This window comes from Parasteatoda tepidariorum, chromosome 4, assembly GCF_043381705.1.
Source record: "Parasteatoda tepidariorum isolate YZ-2023 chromosome 4, CAS_Ptep_4.0, whole genome shotgun sequence".
Lineage (NCBI taxonomy): Eukaryota > Metazoa > Arthropoda > Arachnida > Araneae > Theridiidae > Parasteatoda > Parasteatoda tepidariorum.
In genome coordinates, this window is record NC_092207.1 from 13,774,426 (window position 1) to 13,782,919 (window position 8,494).

Consider the following 8,494-nt stretch of genomic DNA (forward strand, 5'->3'; position numbering starts at 1 on the left):
TAATCAAATTTGCTAAATTTCTCTGCTTTTAGGAAATGTGTGATTCTTGTTCGATTTTATAACATTCAACACCGTAAGAACAGAAGCAGGTAAAAAAAAAGTGCCCAATCGTCCTTTGGCAGATTTGTCATTGTCATTGATTTCAAAAGACCTAAAAAATAAGAAAAGCGACAAGAAATAACAATTCTCTTCGTTACCGTAGTAAAACCACACAGAGGTGTCGCGAACTTATATTTTTGAGAGGTTAAAATGTCCTTTTTGTCGAATGAAATTCTTAATTTAGTCAAATCATAAATTACCTCCTGCAATAATACTTAATATATAATTTTAAAAAACATCAAAAGCAGCTCTAAAGAAGTTTTAGTAATAAATAACATTTCTGCCAAATGTTCATATTTCATCCAGCAATTATGTTTATTTTTATATTTAAAGTAGTAGCAAGATTCATGCTCCGATATTTTATTTTTCATTTAATAAATTTAACTTAAACTCGTAATCATATTTATATCTAAATAAAATAAACATATATGAGCTTTCTGTTTATCATTGATGTGGCTTTGATTTAGGTGCTGATGAAATTTAAGAAATTTCTTTTTGCAGTTATTGTTGTAATTACTGCATTGTTTCAACTGCTGTATATTACTGTAACTATAACTAACTGTAACTATAAAACTGTATATGTTAGTAGATAAGAAATAAGTACGATTAGTCTAATATAATATCAATAAGCAAGCAATTAAAAAAAGACTAATATTTAGTAAAACCAAGATTAGAATCAGCTAAAAATATTGATTTGCAACCAAAATCAAATTATTATGCATTAAAGTAAATAATACTTTTAGTAGTTTCAGTTATTTATTATTGGAAAAACAAACAATGTGATATTTATTTCAGCTAATCTGGCCACATATTAAAAGAAAATTTATTGAAATCTTATAAAATACATTTGTCAAATTTGAATAAGTAATGTATAAGGCTGTAGTTTTTAAAAAATAATGTAGGTTGTAATTCCTTTGCTACAATAAAAAAAAATCACATTGTTGCTGATATTTTTACAGCGTGTTAATTTTTTGCACCAGCATATTACTACATAATTTAACGAATTTATACTTAAATATACTAGTCAATAAAAAACTTAATAAATGGGCCATTTCATTAACAAATAGAAAAAATAGAAAAAAATTTATTCGTAGAAAAGATGAAGATATAATTTGTCACTATAAAAATAATTAGCAAAACAAATAATACAGATAATTAATTACAAATTAAATGCAAAATATATTGGGATTACTTTAATTTTTAATACGAATTATTAAAATAATCTCAATTTATTTATTTATTTTAAATGAAAGGAAAATATTTGAAACACTGTGTTCAAACGATGTTAAAAAAATGCTCATTTTTTGTTATCCGTTCAGGATTATATGAAAAACACCAAAACTTGTAGAATTTAATTACTCAGAAATTAATTAAAAATTCTTGAAAAAAATTGCTAACAGGTTTTTCTTTACTTTTATCTTCTCTTATGAGGGTATGAAACTAAAAAAATTACTATTTTACTGCTATTAGTTTTAATCCAAAAACCGTTAATAATAACTATTTTAATGACTTTAAAACTTATCCGAAATTTGAACAAAGTAAGTCTAGTTATGCATATAAGGACATTAAAGTACATAATTGTAAAATAAAATATATCGCAAAAAAAAGAAGTGTTTAAATTAGGCATGAAATAACCTCATCAATAATAACATTTTGACATGTTATTATTCATGGAGTGTTAAATTACGTTTTCATACAGGATTCATTTCTCTAGAAATATGCAAAGTCTTATATTGTTTCATCAAATAGCTTTTGTGCTATAACATTGACAGTGAGAAGGATATTCATCGAGAATTTTCTGAAATAGCATGCAGCGTTTTTCTTCTTTATTTATTTATTTTATTTTATTCATGTATCTAGATCAGAGGTCGCCAAAGTGATCTATATAGACCCCCAGGGGTCTATTTAACATAAGCGGGGGTCGATCTGAACCAGGGGGTCGAATGGGAGTCGATCCGAACCAGAAGGGTTGATTGGTCGAAGAATTATCAGTATTTTTCTGATATATGACAATTAGAATTAAAAGAAGAAGACTTGGAAATATATACAGGTAATCTTCAAAAATTGATCGACGATTTTAAACTGCGTTTTGTTGATTTGGAAAACATTGACATCCCTGATTGGATTATTGTGCCATTTTCTGCTCAAATTGAAAACGTGGACATCAACATGCAAGATGAGCTTGCTGAATTATTATGGGGATTTGAAGCAAAGACGCTTTTTAAAAATTTAACAATAAGCAAATTTTGGACAAATATAAATATAATGAAAAATTTGTAAGACTTAACGAAATAGCTCAGCCATTTATGATAGCATTTCCAAGTTCCTATATGGTTGAAGCCGGTTTCAGTCACGTAAATTCAATCTTAACTAAGAACAGAAATGAATTAAATGGGGAATTTCGAGGGGATTTAAGATAAAAAATGACCAATTTTGAACCCAATATAACGAACCTTGAAAAAAAAAANTGAACCCAATATAACGAACCTTGCAGAAAAAAAAACACCAGGCACACCCATGTCATTGATTAAGAAGCAATAAATCCGTTGCTACTTTACTTATTATTTCTACTTACATATAATTACTTATTATTTCATAAATATTAAGGTATTTATATTTCAACATTAATATATTTTTCATAAAACTATTGTTACACTATGTACTATTACTTTAATAAATGTTCAAAATCATAAAATAAATGTACAAACACAGTATCTAATAGAGTTTCATTTTAATTAAAAGAAAATTACTTTTATGGGGATCGATGGAGATTTCGAAGAATTATGTAGGAGTCGATGATCAAAAAAGTTTGGCAACCCCTGATCTAGATAGACAACAGAAAAACAAAAAAGTAATCCCAGAGGTTAAACAACGTTTACGCAGTCTTTTAAGTTCCTGTGGATTTAAAAAGTAAGATAAAATTTTGTAGTGTGTAAATAAACTGATAATTTTTGCTCAGTTTCGTGCAATATTCACCTGCAATGCTAACCAAACTGCTTTCACCTATTCTCTGTTAAACTTTTTTTTCTTCCATAAAAGACGAGAGAGGGAGTTTTTGAAGATGAAGGTTCATTGGCATCTTAATTCTTGATTTCTGATGGAACTGGCTCGTTTATATTCGGATTTAAGAGCTTGCGAGTGATTGAAAAATGGGCATTTCAATGGCAAGAAAGGAAGTTGATTTGTTGAGGAAGATTTAAGAATGGGGAAATGTATAAATTAAATGATACTCGAGTGGATATTTTGCGCACTGATATTTAAAAAAAGCAAATAAAGTCAATAATAATAATATACTGACTAATTTTATTTGGAAAAAAGAGAGAAAATGAAATTTAGCAAAATACCTCAGCCGAAAGGTCAGACAAAACTTACCGAACAGTGAAAGTCTTTGGGAGGTCATAGTGATTTCCCATTGACGATCGAAGTGGGCTATAGGTGGTGTAAAGCAGAACTCTCTACTTATGGCAAACTTCGCATGTTTTTACCATCAGCCAGTGGAGTGTCACAGGGGAAGGAAGTACGCCAGTTACTCTATTGATTTTCAAATAGATTAAAAACTTTTAAGTTAAGAAACTATATGGGACTGAAAACTACAATGAACATAGTTCTAAAAGAAAGTATCGTGGAATTTTTAAAAAATATTTGGGTCAATTATATTACTAAAATATTAAGAAAAAGGAAAATATCGTAGTACATATCTATACAACTGAGAAGAGGAGGGGGATGTCAAGACATGGAACCAGTGTTCTCCAGAGGGCGTATTCGAGCGTTGCGATCTCTGATTCCGGCTCCCCTGTACATTACTCATCACGACCAGACTCCCCGCATAGGTGCTTAGACAGAATTGACGTCACTCGTACCCGCGCCCCATTTAAGGCCAATGCATTATTTGAACGTGAACTAAAAACTTATCAAATTAACATGATATTAAAAAAAATACCTCTTCAGAACCTTATTAATGATTTTAAATTATCAAAACATTAAATTTCAAGAATAGGTTACTTTCCTATTCACTTTCTAAAATGTTGAGTGAGTTGAACTACTCTGAGTGATAAAAATTGAATTATCGCAATAGCGAAAATTTAAAGCTATATTTGCAGACAAATTGTAAGAGACATAATTCGGTCCATTCAATGTTACAAAATCATAACAAATATTAAGATATTTTGTAGCCTTGCATTCTACCCGCTGTATCCTATTTAGCACGATTGTTCAATATCTTTAAACTTCAGATCATGTATTTGTGTTATTCAGGGACCAATATATTTTTATTTTATATGAGTCGTTGAACAGCCGACCCAATTTTTTGGATTTAAGACTACTAATGTTCAACTCCGTAGCCTTGTAATTTTGAACCCAATTCACGAGATAAGGGAACTTCTGGATCAAGTATTGGGAGAAATTTGCCCTCGCGGAGGATTTTTTTGATCAAACTAACCCTCGTTTGCGTTACACGGAGAGAAAAACCTCCCATGGTTAGCCTAACGGCAAGGAGACTTCAGTCCATGATCCATCTACCATTGCGGATATTTTACGTCAGCACTATGGTCGGTGCAAGCCGGGTGCGAAATTCGTATCGACCCGCCATCACCGGGATTCGAACCCAGTTCATCTCATTGGAAGGCGAGCGCTCTATAACCTGAGCTACTAATATATTTTATTTCATAACCGTCGTTGAACAGCCGACAAAATTTTGGATTTACGACTACTGATGTTCAACTCCGTAGCCTAGTAATTTTGAACCAATCCGGAAGACAATAAAACTCCTGGATCAGTACTCCCGGAAGTATGATTTTTTTATGGGAACATTGAAGACTTTGTGACTCGACAGAATTAACGTGCCTTTTTGAAAAGCAACACACAATTGACAGACCGATTTTACTCACAAAAAATGACGCTCGCATCTTTAAGTTCCGTACTTAAAAGTGGCGCTCGCATCTGAGATTCCCGCCGTGCATAAACACTACACGTAATTAGTTACGCGTTTAATTTAAATTCTGAAAAAAAATTTCTCTGAAATCTAGTATATTATTTTGTACATTGCTTAAAGATGTCTATAGGTTGCTTGTATTTTATTTTTTTGTTTGGGGGAAGAATTTTTTCCCTTTGTTTCAATACTGATCCCGCTATTTCACCGTGTAGGTTAAAAGAACATCATTTGATGCTTATTTTTGCTGCTAGATGGCACTAGAGGGTCCAAGAATTTTTTTCATCTTTAGCTTGATCCCCCCCCCCCCCGGCGTATTTGTGAGTTTGCATTCTTTTTGTTTTTATTTCGCTCGAAGCATTTATGAAAGATATGGATTTGTCGAGTGTCAGCGGTGTTATATGTGGGAATAACAAACTTCTTGATTATGTAGATAGTGATTCGGAGTATTCCATAAATCAGGGCTTTCATTTTATTTTTTCTGTTTTATTACATAATTTCTGTAGCAATTTTAGAGACAAAATATTCAAAAATTATATTCATCTGAAAATAAAAATATCGCATGAATTTTTCACTTATTTTTTATTATTTTTTCATGCCCGCTGAAATAGCAGATATCGTAATATATATTTTTTGAAAACGTAAAAGTTAATAAAATTCTTGTATTATTTTAAAACGACTGATGAAGATGTGAATTGTAACATATGCAGATAAAGAAAATATAAAAAAAATCTCCTCGTATTTCAGTACCGGAACTGAGCAGCACGTGGAGGGTTTAGGCATGAATGCCTATTTTAGCATTTTTTTTGTATTTAAATATTTAATGAACACATATAATAGAACGAATTCAGAACTAAAACCCTTAAAATTATATTAGTTTATTATTGTTTAAAACCTATTATTGTTTTAACATCGCTATAATTAAAAATGCTTTGTGTGACAAATGTTTGCTTTTTTAAAAAAAAAAAAAAAAAAGCTATTCAACCATAAATATGTTAAATTTTCTTATGAGAATTAAAAAAAAAATCTTTTTTATCAAAACAATTATTCATAGCATATTTATTATGAAATTGATTGTATAGAGCGTCTATCAATTTCAGATCTTTATAGATGCCTTTAAAGTTTAAGTCATGATGAATTTATGTGCAAGGTACAGGAGCACGGATAATTATTTAAACTCTTAAATATATATTAACATCTATATCCTTATCGAAATATGATAAACATTTCTTTTTATCCACAAATGACTATCTACCCAGCTAGTGCATTGCAATTAATCCAATGCTCCTCTTTTGTAGTTTTAACAAGGAAGAAAAATAAAATAACTCATAATTTATGTAAATATTGAAGTCTGGCTTTATGAATGGTTTTTTTTAAGAAAACAATAATTTTTTGCGTTACACGTAAAGAAAAACCACAAAAATATCTTTCAGATTGCTTGACGCTTAAAGAATCTGAGTTAAATGCTCAGTAATCACAATGATTTGTTTTTATAGTGAATCATTTTTTTTAGCATCATTGACAGACAGCCAATAATCTTTGTAAATATAACGAGATGATATTCATATTTTTGTAATTTTTAATCCAACCCAGAAATCAAAGTTACTCGCAATTTAAATACCTGTGTAAAACCATATTTATGAAAGTTATACAACCAATCTATTTTAATCAAGCATTAGTTGAAATTAAAATTGTCAAATTTTGCGTTAAGCGCAAAAGAAAAACCACGAAGATTTTTTTCAGATTGCCTTTACCTATATTATAATTCAAGGTAAATGCTCATTAGCTCAAAGAAATTATTTTCTAATATCAATCATTTTCTATAATCCTTGGTAGATGGCCTGTCATATTTGTGAATATAACGAAACACTGTTCTTACAGCACAACCCATAACGCAACCCAAAGTAAGTCACAATTTAGGTATCGGAGTACAGACATATTTATGAAAATTATAAGAATAACTTATTTATCTAAGATTAAATTCAAATAATCAGATTTTGCATTACACACAAAGGAAAACCACGAAAATATTTTTCAGATTGTTTGGGTGTAATAGGATTCCAGTTAAATGTTCATCATTATCTCAATGAAATTATTGTTTATAAGCAACTATTTTTTTATTATTAATATCCTCTATAGATAAGGTATCAACTTCCTAAATATAGCAAAGCTCTTCTAATTACTCAACCCATAAAACAATGCAAGTCGGAATTCAAGTATCGAAGTGCAATTATATTTATAAAAGCTATAAAAATAACCTATTTTAATTAAGATTACATTAAAATTATTCAATTTTGCGTCACACGCTAAAGGAAACAACGAAAATTTGCTCCATATTGTTTTTATCGGTAATAGGATTCCAGCTATATGTTCATTATCTAAAAGAAATTATTTTTTAATAATCATTCATTTTTCACCATCTCTGAAAGATGACTTGTCAGTTTTGTGAATGTAATGAAACGCTTTTCTTATTTTTAATTAAACCCAGAAATCAAAGTAACACACAATTTTAGTATCATAGTGCAATCATATTCATAAAAGTTATGAGAATAATTTATTTTAATTAAGATTAAATTTAAAATAATCAAATTTTGTGTTCCACGCAAAAGAAAACCATGAAAAAGTTTTTTAGACTGCTGAACGGTAATAGGTTTTTGGAAAAGTTTTCATTATCACGATGAAATTATTTTTCATAATTAACAATTTTTCTTTCCCAAGTAGCACAATTCACAAAAACGATATCGTAAAAACGTAGCTTTGAACATTGTACAATATCGTAGCGAAATATTGTACTATATAAAAATGGACCCCTTTTATGTCGTATATTCAATATTGCAAACCAATATTGTAGAAACGTTGGGGAACGTCGATCGACATCTCTCCGCATTTACAAACGTTGTACTATGTCAACCGACATCGTCAACACGATATTCAAAAAACGAATGCTGTGGAATGCAGACAATCGCCAAAATTACGTTATTTGAGAAAATAAAAATTAGTTTTTGAAATATTCATGCCTGTTTGTACCCTGGAAAAACCGAACAAAGCCGTTCTAGCTTGTTTAAAATTAAATTATTTGTTATTACCAAAGCCTGTAGAATTTTTTGATTATTAATATTTAATAAGTTTGGGTAGGCAGGTATATTTTACTATTATTCTAGAAAATAAGCTAGAAAGTAAATAGTTTTGTTAAGATATTTCTTCGCTTTTTCAGGGTACAAGCAGCCATTTATACTGTGAAATTATTTTAATATTTTAAGTGATTTGTGCAATAATTTTTAAAGCATCTATATTTTACTATGTAGATTAAAATTACAATATGTTTAATTTAAAACGATTAACTTTTTTGTTGTGACGTTTTAGTATTATATAATCTGTATTTTACTAAAATAGTATCTATGGAAAACAAAACTCCTTATCTTCACAGCATCAGGTTCGATTTTAAAAAAACTGATTAAAAAAAAAAAA